Source organism: Cyprinus carpio, chromosome B24 (genome assembly GCF_018340385.1).
Source record: "Cyprinus carpio isolate SPL01 chromosome B24, ASM1834038v1, whole genome shotgun sequence".
NCBI classification, from domain to species: Eukaryota; Metazoa; Chordata; class Actinopteri; order Cypriniformes; family Cyprinidae; genus Cyprinus; species Cyprinus carpio.
Window position 1 is genome coordinate 4,110,102 of NC_056620.1, and position 18,595 is coordinate 4,128,696.

Consider the following 18,595-nt stretch of genomic DNA (forward strand, 5'->3'; position numbering starts at 1 on the left):
AAGTCCACAAGTCCGGAGTGTGCCATTTGGGACAGGGCTTTGGATTTTATTATTATTATTATTTTTATTTTTTTTTGCACTAAATAGTTTGTCCACAAGGTGGCAACACTTTCCCTGGCTGTTGTTTCACAGTAATTCTCGCAATAAATGACATCAAGGTGGAAAAAGTTGATCACCAACCCACTTGCAGTTGACATGCTTATTTTTTAGTTAAAGCATATGGAACATACGGGATTGTGTGATTTTAAATACAGTGAAGCATACCTCTTCTATGTCAAAAATCAGATGAAGGCATCTCAGAAGTCAGGAAATGAAGCTAACATTGGATTTGGACGTGCCTTGATGCCTTCTTACCTTGGAAAGCAGCATTTTTCAGATTTCGGAGGCAGCCACACACTGGAAAATTATTATTATTATTTTTTTTTATTTTTTTATTTTATTTTTTTTTAGTTTGGCTCACCTCCCATTCGTGTACATGTAGAGGGCGGAGTTTATGAGCTATACTGCAACCAAACACTAGATGGCGACCTTTTCAGGACATATGCGGCACACTTGCTCAGAATTAACATTGAGAAGAAAAGGAAAAACAAGAAAAACAACAAACTACTGAATACTGCAATTCCAGAACAGACACCGTTTTGACGATCGTGTCGGGGGTTAAAAGGTAAACGCAACTCTAATGTAAACGTGTACGAAGACATTTTGTTGCTCATAACTCTTGGAAAGAGAGGCACAGACACTGCACAAATTTTTGTAATGCGCATGTGTCGAGTGTCTGCATTCGTGCGCGCGATCAGGTGGAGTACACTTTGAAAAAGTTGTGCATTGGACTGTGCATATTCGTAAAAACTTAAGTATACTTTGGGCTTTAGAGAGCAGCTAGCTGCCTTTGTAGCTTATTTAGTTTTGGAACCAAGCGTGCAAGTCAACAAGTCAGCATATAAGGTGAAAATCTGTGAGCAAGACTGTGAAAACACTGTCTGGACCATATTTTTTGACTAATTTGCCCTATGGGGTATGATGGGAATATTAATTAGCCACATCCATGACCGTCAGATAATAACAATGTCAGTGGGTTGAATGGAAGCTCTGACCTGTAAAAAGCCTATTCATATTCTCCAGTCTGCCATAGTTCTGCAGACACAGGACTTTTTCACAGTTCCTAAATGTGGCAATTGTCCTTTCGCGAGGCATTGTGACTGAGGTCTGTAAAAAACACCTACTTTTTTTTTTACGGGATGCAGATTTAACATTCACAGCTCATTTAAGGCATTTTTCTTGAATAGGCCAATTTAGATACCACACTCGTGAAGGTTTCTATCAAGAGGCCACAACAGACATATATGTTCTTAGGCCTTTTGAAGCACTTCTAATGTTTAGGTTATAATTACATGTCATGGACCACAAACACCAAAGCAGATGATGTGCTGTGATTGGCCAACCCCTGCTAAGCACTCTCTCTTCGCCTATGGTTTGTTCTCTCTTCTTCGACAAGTTTCACAGCATGAAATGTAAACATGAAACCTCAGACTGCATCCTTCTAATGTCTGACTTCAAATGGTGAATCTTAAAACACTTCTACTTGAGGTCAGTTGCTCACCACAGAAACACACATGTTGGTTACGCACGTAAAGCACACATGTTAGCAAATATACTATTCCAAAGAGTGCGTACAGACATAACGTATAAAAGTTAGTATACTATATATTTTTTTAAACAGTTTTTGATTTTAACAATGAATTAGTAAGTGTTAAAATAAAAATGAACTAAGATTAAATTAAATAATTATTAAGTAATATACAATTTTTTAATATTTAATGAATGTTAAATCTTAATTTCCCCTAAAAAGTCTATTAACGTAACGCATTTAGATTTTTTTTTGTCATTCACATGAAAATTATTTAATTTTCATTATATTTCAAATATCTTAAATTAAACATAGAACAACAAAAACCTAGATGTATAAATACATTTAAATTTAAATAATATGACTTTATTTTCTTTACAGAGATGAGAACTGTAGAACATTTTCAATGCAAAAAAAAAAACTTAAACTTAATATGATACAAATAAGCTTCTTTTTTTTCTTTATACAAAACAAAACTTATGTCTCTTTTCCACTGTTCTTCACTTTTCAAGAAGAGTGCACAGAGTATTTAGCAATTTCTTTAAGAAGTGGCCATTTGAATAGCTCAAAAATCCACATACAACTAAAACAGTCAATAAAACACGGCCAGCAATACCCTTAAATGTTACGAAAGAGGATTTTGGGGGTCAGTAAGTTCATTGTTTGCATTGTGTGGCATCTAAAGAAAAGGCCGGCTGGGCCATTCTTGTGTGTTCCCTCTCTCCCTAAAGGAGGTTATTTAGGACTTAGGAGTTTTAAAGAAGTTAGTGGTTTTAGTGTTCTCACTCGTTTATCCAGTGCTAAGTCCTGTGGAACATAATTCATTCAGTGTTTGTTTGTTTGCTTACATGCGTTTTAAGGGCAGATGACACTTGCTTTGGATTTACAAGTTACAGTGAACAAAATCTGAATTGAAAGAGGCCCAATAAGACAATATTTAAAACAACAATGTCATCATAAAACATGGAAATGCAGCATAAAAAAACAGACTTTTCACGGACCAGATCCACACACACACCTGCTGTTTTAAGAGATGTTAAATATGGCTTACAGTTATATTTAGACCATATCTGTTAGAACTTGAGTGAAATCTTTTTTGCATCAGCAAAACTCAAATAAGCAAAATAAAGATCCTGATCGTTTAACACAATAAAATGAGTGCTTAGAATAGTCACTTCACTAAGGCTTAGCTGTTGTGTGAAGAGGTAGGGAAACTGACAGAAGCGTGGACACTGCAGAGAATGAGTTAAATCAGGAAGCAGTGTAATTCATGTCTGAATGAGCCAGAGACTCACACGAGGAGGTTCATCCAGCCGTGACACAGAGCCACAGACCTGTGTCCTGCTGATGAATCCACTCTCACCTGTCACCTCGAGTAGGGTGAGCAGAATAAGCAAAATCTTATGGTATGAAATAGGTAATATCATATATCATGACTGAAAAATGTCATATATAAAATATGTGTGATAATTTCTACTTATTTATGGATTCACTCTTCAAATAAAGGTTCCAAAAGGTTTTTTTTTTTTTTTTTTTTTTTTTTTTTTTTTTTTTTTTTTTTTTTGGGAGCTTTTTTTTTTTTTTTTTTTTTTTTTTTTGTTCCACAGAAGAAATGAAATCCATACAGGTTTGAAATGGCATGAGGAGTAAAAGATTTTTTTTTTTCTTCATAAAGTCATAGTCAAAGTCATAATTGCAAAAAAAAAAAAAAAAAGTTTTACATTAAATAACATTAAAATGTGTCAAAAAAACCCCAAAAAAACAGATTATATATTTCAAACATTTTTACTGTGCTCATCCAGGGTTATAATTGTTCACTAAAAATACAAATATAAAAACATTTGTATTAAATGTTAACTGAATTATAATTAAACAAATAAACAAAAAATAACAATAATAATTAAAAAAATCTTTCAGTTAGTTGCCATGGTATTTTCTCATTTTAATTTAGTTTTACTTGCTATTCAAAAATAACTAACCTTAAATTAAAATAAATAAACTAATAAAATTAGTTAAACTAATAAAAACATCCCATACACAAATACATTTTAACTAATGAAAAATATAAAATTTGTGATTTAAAAATATTAATAACAATTCTAATAGTATCTCAAATACAACATATCACATGGAAATAATCTTTAATTTCCAGAAAAAGTGGTATAAAATGTATAGCAAACTACCACTCATTTGTACCATCACGCTGTACATTTGTCACATCTCTTTGCCATAGCCTTCAAATAATGAATAAAATGCCTTTTAGTAATGCAAGGCTTGTTAGCTACTCCCAGAGTTTCATTCCAATCACATACAGTTGACTTGCTAACTAATGCACCGCCCAGCAGAAACACATCAATACATGCCCATAGCTAGCGGCTAGGCTGGCCACGATAATATTAAACCTTCCTCAGAGAGGATTTGTACTTGTCACAAATGGCCATTACTGACATTAGCAGTGTAATGAGGGTGTCCTGACTGCTGCATCGGGACAGTCCTGTGGTGCCGAGGTATTGTTGGGGGGTTGGACCTCCTCAAGTACCACCTGCTTTGCTTGTTCACGCTGTCACTGCTTGGCCTGTTTTGGGCGCGCAGGGGTCTTTTAGAGTTTAGATATGCCTTTGAAGCCCTCTTTGATTTTTAGAATATGCACACGATCAATAAGGAGCTGGGACTTCAAAGAGGTTCGGGCCCTCACCTGCTGTTGGTCACCGGGGCTGAAGAGTTTCCAGTCCCACACAGAGAATAAACAAACTAACAGCAAAAACAGACACAGAGCAGCTAATAAACTTAGAACAACACAGAAAATGCTACCTTGTAAAGGGGACCTTCAAAAAACTAATAAATGTTTCATTGACAAGACTGTCCCTTACAGATATTTACCATGGGACTCTAGTGTCTGCTAAAATACTGCAGCTACTGTGATTATTACTAAAAACATGGAACTGTGACTTGAAAATAATTAGCCACTACTTTCAGTGGATGAATGAATGAATGGTGCAAGTTGCAGCCATTGCTCAACAACATTTGCAATGTGCCAAACTTTCTTCCTCGATTTACTCTTGATTTACTATTCAATAAATAAATAAATACAAACATGAACGTTGGCTAAAATTGCAATGAAAATGGAAATTCTAAAAATAAAAAATAAAAATACTAATAAAAACAGAAACTAAAAAAAAAAATGCAATAAAGTAATAATTTACTTAATTGTCTAACATTTAAAATATAAAAAATATATAAATAAAATAAAAATACATCAAAACTGAAATGCATTAAAACAAACCATGGAGAATATTTCAATGGTGCATGCACAAACACACATAATAATTTCTTTATACATTTCATCTTGGCGATTTCATATATATATTGGTTTACCACTTAAGGTGAAATATGACCTTTAATTAATGTGAATTAATGTTTCATTTTGTTTATAAACTGTGATTTTTATTTTTTTTTTTATTTTTTTGTCAGAAGCTATGGTAACCTTATTTATTTATTTATTTTATTCATATATATATATATACAAAGGAGAACTGAACATTTAATTCTTATTGGTTCTTAATACTCTGATGCAACATGAATTATGCCTGGCTATCTTTTTTTTTTTCATATCATATGTTGAATCTACAAAATGAAGAAAGTTTAGTTCAAAACCCATCTCTGTTTGGTGCTTTTACTTTCGTAGTGTAAAGAGAGTAATAGAGTCACGACAGCCTTCCACTCCACTTCAAACAGCCTTTGATTAATGAATAATATTTGACATTCACTTTAATGTCATGAGAAGACACTCAAACGTAATGTCATATATGAAACACTTAATATTCCTGAAGAATAGCTTTATACAGAGCTGAGAATCCAGTGAAGTGGCAGCAGAGGTTAAAGAAGTGGATTGTAATGCATGATATCTAAATAACCCAAAGAGAAGATTATTATTTAAATCTGCAGGACCTATGAAACGTCTGTCAGATTCTTGTGAATGCTCTTTATTACGATTCATCTTAATCTCATCCAGTTTAGGGGAGGGTTGTGAATAACAATGACCAAACTCTCCTCCACAAAGCTTCTATTAGGATGAAGCCGCTAAGCTGCGAATGCAAACAAAGTTTTTCATGTGCTATATAATATTTCCCAGTACTTTCCTTTTGTTTGGTGCATCTGAATTCACGTGAGGGGTGTGGATCAGAGAGTTTGACACAGCCAGCAGGACCTAAACCAGTTTCTTCCATCTCACCTAGCAGTAATCACTATACGTGCTGCAGGTGCTTTCATAATAAAAGGTGTGGTGGAGGCAGGTTACCTCCTCTGGACCAGCACAATGGGCCCCTGTATGGACATTAGGCAGGTAGAGAGGCTGGGATACTCACATAATAGACCAGCAAGCACCCCATTTGCATTTTACCATTCAAGGGTCAAGACTTTGTGCATCGAAACATATGAAAAGGCCCCATTCAAAAATGCTAATGGAATTGTGTATGCCACAATGTGAGTGGGATGACTGCAAACTTCCTGAGTTGTGAAGTCTGTGGTTGCTAGCCTTTAATTGCAGGCCAGTGCTTGTTATCCATACTGTGACCTCGTTAGCTTTCACTAGAACATGGCTGAGTAACGTCTGCGTTTAGATTCTGTGCTTTGAAAGCTATCTTAAGTCTGACTTGAAGTAAAAAAAAAAAAAAAAATGTCTAAATTATACAACTGTTTATAAGAAATATTACATTCCTAAGAGCTTCATTTCTGAGTTGTAAACTAGATATTTCCTTTTCATCATCCCTAACATCTTTATTTCACCAACAAATAATTACATTAGGAATAAAAGGCAGAATTAAAACTAAAATGACCCCTGAAGGAAACAAACGTTCATTCATTTGTCTTGGTAAATTGCCACCGACCCTTTCTCATGGTCTTTTCGCAGTTCTGCCCCAATTGTTATTTTTTCCTTTATCCTTTTCTTCCTCCTCTTCCTCCGTTTAGTGAAAGGCAATTATGTGCTCCCAGAAATCGGATGTGAGAGCTTCTATAAAGACACATGTTTTAAAGGAGCAAATACTCCAGCACAAATTCAAAATTAGAGCAAATTACGCATCGAGTGATTATGAAACTGTTTGTAGTATAGAAATCAGTCCCATAAAGGGAGGGGGAAATGGCTGGGCAATTTGTAGAGACCGGCCGGCCATAAGAAGTGACGACAAAGTCAAGTCCCGAAGCCAGGATAAGGGGGGCAGGGGTGTGCGTGTGGAAGTGGCCTGTGGTAAATATAATTTCAGTTAATGGTCAGAGCACGGACCTCGGCTAACACACTAACTGACACTGGAGGTGCAGGTAATCAAACTGACATTAATGCAGGCCCCGAATGTGACATCTCGTCATCAGGAATTTTCTTCATTGGCGCAGAAAATGCCAGGCTGCTCACCTCTGACTGCGTGGCCCCCACATCTATTAACCTTATTGATTTGGAGCCCTGCTGATACCCTCCAGATCTCCAGCACCCCCACTGAGCCGGTGAAGTGGATCAATCCGTCGCCGGGGGCCACAGCTCTAACAACGATGCGCATGGAGACCACTGTTTGTGGCTTGAAATTAATATCCAGATATGGCTTTGAAAGTGCATTGCTCCATTTACACAAACCTCGCTTTTGCTTTTTTCGACATCCCTCCACCCTTTTCTCCTTTTTCTCATTCCTGGAGGCTGAATGGAGTTTATGCAAAGAGGACCAGTGGGTGTTATGATATTGGTATTTCAAGAAAGCACATAATTTCACAGCCCCTTAATATCATAAAACAAGCATTACCATCATTACAAGTATCAAATCAATAATGGGATAATACAGTACAATATACGTGTTTCTTTAATTCTTTGATTGCCTTTTGATAAATTAATGTTTGTGCTGAACTGATTTGCTCTGGCGACGACGTAAAAAAAATTACTACTGCTCTGGATATCACATTTACATTTAATTTGCAGTTGCTATGAGCAAATACCACTCCAGATTATGAGTTTTACAAATAGCACATTTAGATTAATAAAACATTCTTTGGATGAAGCCGTTCTTGATAAAGAAACACCAGTAATCAGTATAATCCATGCACAACCAGCTGGACAGTTAAAGTTTAATACATGCAAAAAGCACGGCTTAGCCATTGGCATTTCAATTTCGTACACCCGGTCTCTCTCTTTTGTGGGCTACGTTCTTCTTGATTAATCGACATCATTTACATAGCTGATTTTTCATATTTGTTATGATCTGATTGTGTGAGCCTCATATTTGATGAACACTGATGGACTATGGAGACAAATTAGACAATATTTTCACTCAATAATCCTGTTTCTGAAGCAGGCCAGTCAATGTCCATTAAGACGGATACGCTTGCTGCGTTCAGTTGCGAACCACGTGCAATCTAACGGCATATGGTTTTATTGACATAAAAACATGAAGTTTCACACAGAATAGACTTGGGAGCTATGGTGTGGAGCAATATTTTCATGAAATAATGTCTTAAATTTTGTGCTGAAAAAATAAAATAAAATAAATATTTGCATGCATGGATACAAAATGGTTTATAGATATGTATTTGGGAAAATACAGTTTGTGAGTGCTACAGCATCAGAGACACATATTACTCTAAGTGATACAAGAGGAGTCCGATTTCAAACAGTGGCTCCTATGGGACATGTTTTTGTCCCTGAAGTTCCTCAACTGTTCCCAGTGACTGCCCATGAGACATTCAGCTTTAAACAGGTGGCGTGCATGGGATCAGAGCGGATGGACTGAGAATCTAGACCTGCTATTATAAGCCTAATCACACTCTGGAGGTCAAAGGTTAACGCCCCCCTTCTGCATGACCTCCCTTTGTTCTATGGAACGAGACGATGGAAAATGTCCCACTTTTCTGTCTATTTGTTCTCTTTTTTGGAAGTAAAATATTGTGTTCAGCTGATTCTCATTGATTCACTCATACTGCCAAAAGCAAGTCAAAATTCCATTCCTTTTTGAAGTCAACCCAAGGAAAAAAAAAAAGCATCTGCAAAAACAATCTTCAGTAGCCTTACACACACACTCTCTCTTTTTCAAACAGCCCAGCTGTAACAACCTTGTCTGGACAGACACAAGGTAAAAAAATAATCATTATATAGAAGATAATATATTTTGTGATTGTGATTAAATACATATATTTAGTCAGCATAGTAATTTGATATCTTCCATTTGCATTTGTATAATAAAAATATTTATTTTAATCTGTTTCATATATCCCATAGGGCAGATATTTTTTTTAATATCTCCTTCTTAATATATATGTTTTTAGAGTTTCAAAAGTCAGAGATTATGAACTCATTGATTCATAATCAGAATTCAGATTATGAACATTTCAAATAAATTAAATGCATTTTATATGCAATTATAAATTAATTACTGTGTAACAACTGCCTCATTTGTGTCTATTGTTATTTCAGCAAAGAATTTGATAAAAATGAGCAGAGTACCATCAACATACATTTGTCACTACAGTTTTTGCTGCACTAAAACAATGATACATAATCTAAGGAGGTCATTAATTCAATAATTGAAATGTTGCAGACTATAGAAAGAGGATTATCATATATATGCATGCAATTAAGCCAGTTCCACCATATTACACTCACTTGTTCCCCTCTGCATAACAGAATTCATCACTGTAAGGCCTATCACCATTTCCCTTTTAAAAAATCACATAGCATATAAGAAACACTTTGTACACAGGTTCGGCTATTTTAAGATTCGCCAATCAGCTCATGCTGGAGGTCATAAAACAATGTGACGGCAATTAATGGAGAGCATTAAATTACCAGGCCCGTCATAATCACATGCATGTGTGCACTGGCCGCTCTGGAAGCCGCGCTGATAACGGTGGATAGAGACGAGCCTCTCAATGGCAGCTTCCTTGACGGCCATAATAGCTTAATGTCGGGATTTGACAGCAATATTGGGGGGGAGTGACTCTTTGTGCGGCTTTGTGGCCCAGAGGCTTTTGCTGTCACTGCTGATGACAGTAACTTTCTCCATGCAGATTAAATTGGTGTTTACAGATTTGCCCTGGGTGTAAGTCCCCTCTCCCACTGGGATGCAGTGACACAGGCTGATGAGGAATCTTAGACAGGACCAGCCACTGTAGACGGCGAAGCTTCTGTCTCCATCACACCAGGACCTCTCGTCTGCTAGAGCTGATGGGACTAAACTGGGACGGACTAAGTACAGGATAAACCGAGTACACGCTGGATCCGCAATAGCTTCAGACACAGGCAAAATGTGTATTGTTTGGCCCAGTGGAAATGTTCTTGCTCAGGTTGCTTTTTCATGGCTCAAGAGATTCATTCCCTAATATCAACTTTGTCTTGGATGTTTCTCATTAATTTGTTAGGATTATAGAGTAAAATGCAGCTCAAATAATATTCTTCAAATGTTTAAAATCTCCGTTGCTACTTAAACGGAATATTGGATATTGAATATCATGGTGACAGCAAACTAACTAACGATTGGAAGGGAGTATTTAAGGGTATTCTACCCAAAGCCATCAAACTGACATCATCAGAGAAGGAATGCCATTTCTAGGGATATTTTTTAAATGTATTAAGGTTACAATTTTTGGTAACACTTTACTTTGATACTCCACTTTAGACATTCTACCAATTATAAGTAACTATATGCTAACTACCAGTTATTAAAGGGTTAGTAGACTGTCTGCTTAATATTTAGCCCTTTATTTTGAAGGTCCCCCAATAGACATTCTACTAAGTAACTTTACAAAAATGAACTTAACAATAAGTATCTTTTCAAGTTCATTTAAATTTATTCCAATAACCCTAACCTAACTGTCTCCTAATACTCTATTGAGAGTTCGTTGACATGTAGTTGCAAATTAGAGTTAGTTAACATGTGGTTGCAGTTACTTTTAGTTAGTAGAATGTCTAAAGTGAGCTATCAAAATAAAGCGTAACACTAATTTTAGTTTCTATTGTTAGAACAAAAATGGAAATTAACAAAATGATATGGATCTGACCATGGTAGTAGGACCCATCCATTGTGTTACCTGTGGTTACTCTGGTCCTAGACCAATGACAGCATCTTGAACTAAACCCCAAATCAATGTCAAACTCAGTAACGCCCAGCAGTTTCAGAACATTTGCAGGGAGGCCCATATGTATGGTGGTCGCCCGTTTGTCGCTAAAAGTCAAAAAGCGACCTTAAGTTGCAGGGCAGATGAGGAGAACTTAACAATAATGACAATTACTTTCGGTTCCTCCCCTTTTTTTCACACCCTAACATCTTGATTTCATGGGTGACACTTAGGACTCCCCGGTGTACATTAATGGGAGCTATGGGACCCCTTTCTCTGTCACTCTCTCCCTTTGCTCACAGAGCTCCAAAAGACGATAAAATCAATTTCATCCTTATAAATATTATATATATATATATATATATATATATATATATATATATATATATATATAAAACAAGTTCAAAATGCATTATTGCCTGGCAAATGGCAGCCGCTGCTATGAATTTCATTTGCATGATATGCAAAACAGTTTCCATTGCAAAATAGGTCAATAAAGTCATCCTTGCTAACCATTACCTGAAGCAGTTCATACACACTGCGGAAAGTGCCAAAGGGCCACTTGCGTGGCCAACAAGTAATACATTTTAATTGGCTGTTGTTGATTTTATAAACCCTTGAAATACTCAATATCTGTGGCCTCTGGGAAATAAATAACCTTCCCCATGATCGAGGCTAATCTTTAACACTCCAGGCCAACCAAAAGCCGCCGGGATTAAAAGACCAAAATAAAGACTTTTTCAGATATTGTCCTCTTGTTTTGGTTCACACTGCCAAAACACGGCAATTTGGGGCCTGCCCTATTCATGCCAGCAGTTCGTTTCAACCAGTAGAGACTGATGCTGGCTGACTGGTGGCCAGGGCATCCACGGTCTGCGATCTGTCAATCTGAGTTCCACTTTAGCCAGTGTGATAGTGTCGGGGCGAGAGGTCTCCATGGTTCAGTTGGCTTTGAGCCCAAATGAGGGATCACTGCGTGTCCAGGCACCATAGGCCCTGGGGCACGCAGCGACAGACCAGAAGCATCAAGACAGATTTGGGAAAGTACTATCAGCAGGGGTTCCTCAATGTGGCTAGGGCCCGGTAAATAGAGAGCATGGCGGCAGGGGCGGGCAATTTTCCCAAAATGCATTTTGCAAAGCTTATTTCCAGAGCAGGGAGGACCGGGCACGCTGTGGGCAGGGCTCCACATCGAAACCAGTTCATTTCCTCCTTTCTTCCAGCTTTTGGTTTGATAGTCTTTAAATCTTCATTTTCTTTGGCCCGTTCTGTGTGGAACGGATCATCAGGAACTCTCCCCCCTTGATCTCTGGAGTAGATAGAGGGATCGCTTTCTCCATTGCACACTGTGCTGTGTATCTTGGCAGGCTTTCAACAGCAGTGGTCGGTAGGTTTTGAAAAGTGGGAAACCACACTAGCTACAGATGACAGAGTGCTATGTGACCTTTAGCAGTGTGATGTGCACCAACACATTCAATTCTTCCCACTTTATTTGATTTATATTTCATAGCGTGGTACTATATCTAATCCAAATGCAACCCTGCAGATCTGTGATTTACTTTAAAGATGGCAAAGGTTGAATTACATCACCAGGTGAGGGAAATATTGTATCAATCCCACTGATTTAACCCATTTACTATGTACCACTGGTTCAAGAGCTGCGTAGAAAATCCAAGTGCATAAAACGCTCTGCGATGTGCCCTCTAAAATAATTACGATGACACTTCCAATTGTCTTGTCAGCTTCTTGGAGACTAGCTCTCAGAGGTGGTAATTAAATGAAGCACAGGAGAAGAAAGCTGCAACAATTCCACCACTTCATAAATCTTCCAGAAACATTATTTGTTCTAAAATTGTGCTATAGATATTGTGTGTGTGTCATGTGGTGGGGGGAAATTTAATTTCTTTATTCTGCTGCTGTCTTTGGAGGATACTCAGTTGGATGTCTTATTCCTGCTGGAAGTGGTCAGTGTCCTGGATGGCTTCAGAAGTCCGTAAATTAAGTTAGCGTGTTCATCTTTCCTTTAAAGGGTTACTCCGACCAAAAATGAAAATTTTGTCATTAATCACTTACCCCCATGTCGTTCCAAACCTGTAAAAGCTTTGTTCGTCTTCTGAACACAATTTAAGATATTTTGGATGAAAACAGGGAGGCTCGAAACTGTCCCATAGACTGCTAAATAAATAACAGTGTCAAGGTACAGGAAAGTATGAAAAGCATCATCAGAATAGTCCATCTGTCATCAGTGGTTCAACCGTAACGTTATGAAGCGATGACAATACTTTTTGTACATGAAGAAAACAAAAATAACGACTTTATTCAACAATTCCTCTCCTCTGTGTCACTCCACATCAGCGTAGCATCATTTTGACAAATCTGAGCAGTACGCAGGCGCCGTACACTCTTCTGTAGCAGCTGCGCCACAAGGATACATTTTTAACTTGTATTTACGCTTTGGTTTGAAAGACAACAGTGCATCAGCGCAGCATGGCTGACACAGAAGAGTGTACGCCACCTGCGTTTAGTTGACTTTGTGTACAAAATATTCCCATCGCTTCATAACACTTCGTTACGGTTGAATCACTGATGGCAGATGGACTATTCTGACGATGCTTTTCATACTTTCCTGGACCTTGACACTGTTATTTATTTGGCAGTCTATGGGACAGTCTCAAGCCTCCCTGTTTTCATCCAAAATATCTTAAATGTGTTCCGAAGACTAATAAAGCTTTTACGGGTTTTGAACAACATGGGGGTAAGTGATTAATGACAAAATTTTCATTTTGGGATGGAGTATCCCTTTAACATAACATATGACTCGGTCAGTTCCAACAGGCCGTAGAGGAAGAGTGAGTAGCATTTTTATTAGAGACATATTACATGGACATGTTCAACAGATAATATCACCATCAAAACAATGTAGTTGTGTTTTAATAGGTCTGTTTTTCTTCATAATTACTAAATTGTTGCGCTAGCTTTGGCGCAGTATGGGTATTAGTGCAACACTGCAACTCTTATTCAAAGCAAAAATAAACAACATCTGACCTTTAAAATGTAAATAGACTTTTCTAGCATGCGCTGCCTGAAGATGCTTATTAAATTACATGGGGATGAAGCATAATTAGGAATCATTTAAAAGTAGATGGGGTAATTATTGCAGAAGCAGCTTAACTTATTTTGGTCCTAAATTGAAGACCATCGTGAATGCAGCGTGGATCTGCCCAGACATGCTAAAACCCAATCTAAATCTTAATTAAATTTTGCTCAAAAAGTGCAAAGAAGAGCTTAATCCATTTACGAGAGGCTGTTGAAGGGTTATTAGCAGACATTAATTCGTTAAGAGGAACTGTGCGTAGGCCTTGTCTATGTTGTAAAAGAAGAGGCTTGCGAGGCGTACAAAGGGCTCCTGACTTAGCAATGAAAGCTTAGTGTGAATAGATACGTCAAGGCCTGTATAATGTGTTTTCTCGGCGTGTTTCTGTTTTGAATAACATGACTTTGTCCTATTCTTGTCTCTAATTAAGACAAGAACCTTCTGAAACAAGCACCTAAGCCAGGTAGGCTTGGTCCTACCCCAACTACAACTCCACAGGGGTCAAGTTCTCCACTATGGTGCTGCTAATAACATCATAGGAGACAAAGCTGGATCAACAAAGTACAAACCCAACTTCAAAGAAGCTGATAGTACGGAAAAGAAAAGAAGCTTAGAAGATGCGAAACCCCTATTTGAAGAGGTTTTCTAAAAGCAGGCCCATCCACAGTGTCAAACAGCATGGTCTCTTGGTTTCCATCAGCCAAACTGCAACACAAATATATGCAGAGAAATGCACAACAAAGGCAATAGCTTTTAAGCTAGCAATTGAGTTTCCTAATACTGCTCCAAAGGAGAAAAGGTGCTATTCATGACGCTTACCACTACGAAAAGGAGAAAGATGAAAAAAAAAAAAAAAAACCTTGAGGGTACATCCTTGACTAAATCCTCTTTTCAAGCATAATCCACCTTGCACTCTTTCTCTGAGAACTAGAGTGTGTAGCATCTGAACTCGTCCCTGAAGCTCATTCAGCAGCCAGCTCAGCCGACTTGATTATGTCCCTGTTGTGGCAGACCTATTCACCCCTTTGAGCCTTTCCAACACACCTGGGATAAAAAGGGGGATTTAAACAAGCCTGAATGGTTTAACCAGGTGTTGAAACAAATAATGGTTTAACATTGTAATTAAAATAGCATGAATAGCACATTGCTCCTGGTTAAAGGTCCCTCGTTTGAATGACTTTTGGTATGCAAAAGGAAATGATGCTGAAAGGTCCTTTTTTTGTCGCACTCATTGAAGAAAATATTGTGCTATTGGTAAATCAGATCCATTAAACTATATCATATAATGGCAGCTGGTAAAGTAGTCTGCGTACTGTCACAGTTTCTTTATCTGAATTGGGAGATTAACTCATTTTCTCTTAAAAAAAAAAAAAAAGGATTTGGGTTTGATTGCAGCCTTGTTTAAATCTTAAAAAAATAATAATAATCATTTAAAAATATCATTAAATTTGGGTGCAGCCAAAAAAAAAAAAAAAAAAACAAGAACATGAAACATGACTGGCTTGTACTGAAAAAGCAGATGGCAGATCTAACTTTATTTACTTGGGCTGGGTAGTATACAGTTTACGAAGTTGTCGTCGGCCATTTTAACAATATGCAGAGGTATACGACTGCTAAATGCAACAGAGAAATATTAGATGAATGGAAAGTAAAGACAGGGAGGAAGGGATAATCATGGTTTAAGACCAACATTGAAACTTTTCACACCAGTACAGACTTCTCACCTTACATGTTGCATTTGGCTGATTATGAACTAATACAGTACATCCCACAGCTGTATTGGTGTTTCAGCAGAGCTTTGACTCCACTCAGCTGTGTTTGAGGATGCTGGGAAAGCTGAGGGAACCCAGATGGAGAAGTTTCCAAACAGGAGAGGTAAAACTTCCTAGAAGACCCTCATTTCTGCTGAGTGCCGCACGGCTCCCTGCGGAGAGGGTCCTAATCTCCACACATCAAGCGATGAGGAAACGAGAGCAGCAAAAAAAAAAAAAAGGCTGATTGCGGGTGATTGGCAGTAACCACCGTTACTCCATTTTAGTTTTCTTTGAGAAAAAATTTATTCATTGTCAGAAAAAGGCAGTTGGAGAAGGATCTGTTAAAATGGAGGCCAGATTAAGAAGTGGCCCAACGGAAATAATAATCAATGTAATTGGATGGCTCAGAGGTCAATGTAGACTGTGCATATTCTTTAATATGCAATCTGTATATGTAAAATATTTAATTACACACTTACTTATATGACTTCAATGAGACCTTTGATGGAATCTAGTATGTTTACACTGAAGTGGTATATTTTCATTATATAAATAAAACGGACGGCTTGCAACCAAAAGCATCATAAATGTAGAAACAGTGTATCACACACAAGTCGATGGTTTTTCTTGAGCATAGCCGCAACTGCAATGTTTAAGGTGTCATTTAATTTCGATTTCTGATGCTACTAATGTGTTTGTGCTTATCTTTGACTCATTTGAAATTTAATTTTACAATTTAAGGTTCTTATGTCATATTGACATTACAGACAAACTAATAAGCATTTTTTTAAAGGCACTTAAGCCTATTAAATAGTAGGTCCTGGTCTAAATTTTTTTAAAGGCACATAATTAATAATACATTAATATTAAAAGAAATAATATATATACAGTTATTTTAGGGAAAAAAGGGAATATATATAAAAATTTATATATATATATATATATATATATATATATATATATATATATATATATATATATATATATATATATATATATATATATATATTTTTTTTTTTTTTTTTTTTTTTTTTTATTTATTTATTTATTTATTTAATCATGGGTATGTGTTTGCGTGTGAATGAGAGTCCGAGAGAGTGAGGGCTCAGGTCATCAGTGCTCCATAGCGTGCAGCGTGTGGCAGCAGACAGCGGGAGACTCCGCACACATGTGGACTTCACATCAGCGCCAGCGGAAGGATGAGTCGGGGAGACAGCACAGCGGCCCACTCCGAACTTACTTAAGGTAATTAAACATGAGAAAGGTTACGGTTTGATGCTGAGCTGAGGAGAAAGGCCTTTCTTCTGGGCATGGGCCAGGAAGGGCCACCTCGTCAAAGAGACTAAATAGTGACGCATCTACTCTTTTTGGTAAGCGGAGAGGACACAGGAATGGCTTCGACGCTGACAGAATAAGGATGAGGCACAACAGGGCAAAGATAGTGGTGATTCAATTAGAAAACCAACCTTTTGTTTTTCTTGAAGTCTATTGTTAAAGAAGAGTGGCTGTTCAGGATACATAGCACAACAAATGTGTCTTGAAAGAAAACTCTGAAACTCACTACATAAGGAGGCTTGATACTGAAAAAAATCTCACTTTTAATATTAATAAAGGTAGATGGAGCTGAAAGGAGGTGGAAGTTGTTCAAGGAACATGGAGAATTCAATGGTACAGGTTTGAATGTCAGTGGAAAGCCCATGTGTGTTGTGGACGGTTGCCAGGATGTTTCTATGGAGTTGCTAAGGTATTCTGGGGGGTTGTCTATTAGCCCAAGTCTAAAGAGACCATTCCCAAATTTCAAAATACAGCTAGGATTATAACTTGAAAGCCTGTTGCTTCTTCAGAGTGAAACATGCTGATTGCGACATTATTTCACTTTCCCACATGCAAAGAAAATATATTTCCTTATATATTAATACTAAATATATGAAATTATTTAATAAAAATAATAAAATAATAATATATTGTGTTAAATATAACCGTATTTTGAATAATACCTGAGGAATTGTCATTTTTTATATATATTTAGAAATGGGACAATATATAATGACTTGTATATTGTAATGCATGAAATTGCATATATTAAATGGTACACTAATATATAGATGTGAATAAATATTGCACTGTTTGTGCATAAATAAATTTTAACATGTCTAATATCACTCAATCCATTTATAAATATTGCCACTTTAATAAATCATCAAATTAGCCAAGTATCCTAACATTTTAATATTTATTTTCAGAAAACACTTTTTTTTAATTCCACCACACATATTGTTATTTTTAAAAATCAAAAGATCAAGTTTGTATTTGTGTTATAATAATATAATAATATTCCATTTATATTTTTGTTTCATAAGAGTTATTTGACTTCAAGTCTCACAGTGACTATATTTTGCTATGTGACTATGTATTGCATTTGCATCTTTATATGTCACTATATTACTTTATATTTTACAGTGTGACTTTATTTCTTGTAACTGAGACATATCTCACATGCCGTTATATCTTCCAATTTCAATGTCTTTTAACTTTATTTGACAATGTATATATATATATATATATATATATATATATATATATATATATTTTTTTTTTTTTTTTTTTTACTCTAGGGCAGAAACAGGCTACAATATGGGACCCTTTTTCAAGGTAAATCTATTTTATTTTTTTCATTAACCACAATGATAGATTTTTTTTTTTTTTAATGATCCATTTGCATTTATTTATATCCAAATATGTAATGTAACCATTTAATATTTAATTTAATTAATGGTTGACATACACCAAGGTTACTAAAACTGCATGCAATGTCAAAGAAATACCTTAGTCATGAGGTTATTTCACTTGTAAGTTCAGTCACCTAAAAAGAACCACATCTCATCTCATGATTTGAGATATCTATAGCACAAATGAAATGGCACAGATAAACTGATGCACCAAAGTTTAAGGCTTCAAATTACAAACACTGGAAATGAGCAACAAGAGTAATGTTTGCCATAGCATCATCAATGAATTTTAATCTAAGAAGCA

The 18,595-nt window shown here is 36.5% G+C and overlaps 1 long non-coding RNA gene across 1 annotated transcript; it reads left to right on the forward strand.

The window, feature by feature from the left end:
- Window positions 1-295: 295 nt before the first annotated feature.
- On the forward strand, window positions 296-18,201 carry LOC122142305. The gene is made up of 3 exons (XR_006158510.1): window positions 296-664; window positions 16,649-16,807; window positions 18,178-18,201. It is a non-coding gene; the product is annotated as an uncharacterized LOC122142305 (long non-coding RNA).
- Window positions 18,202-18,595: the final 394 nt, after the last annotated feature.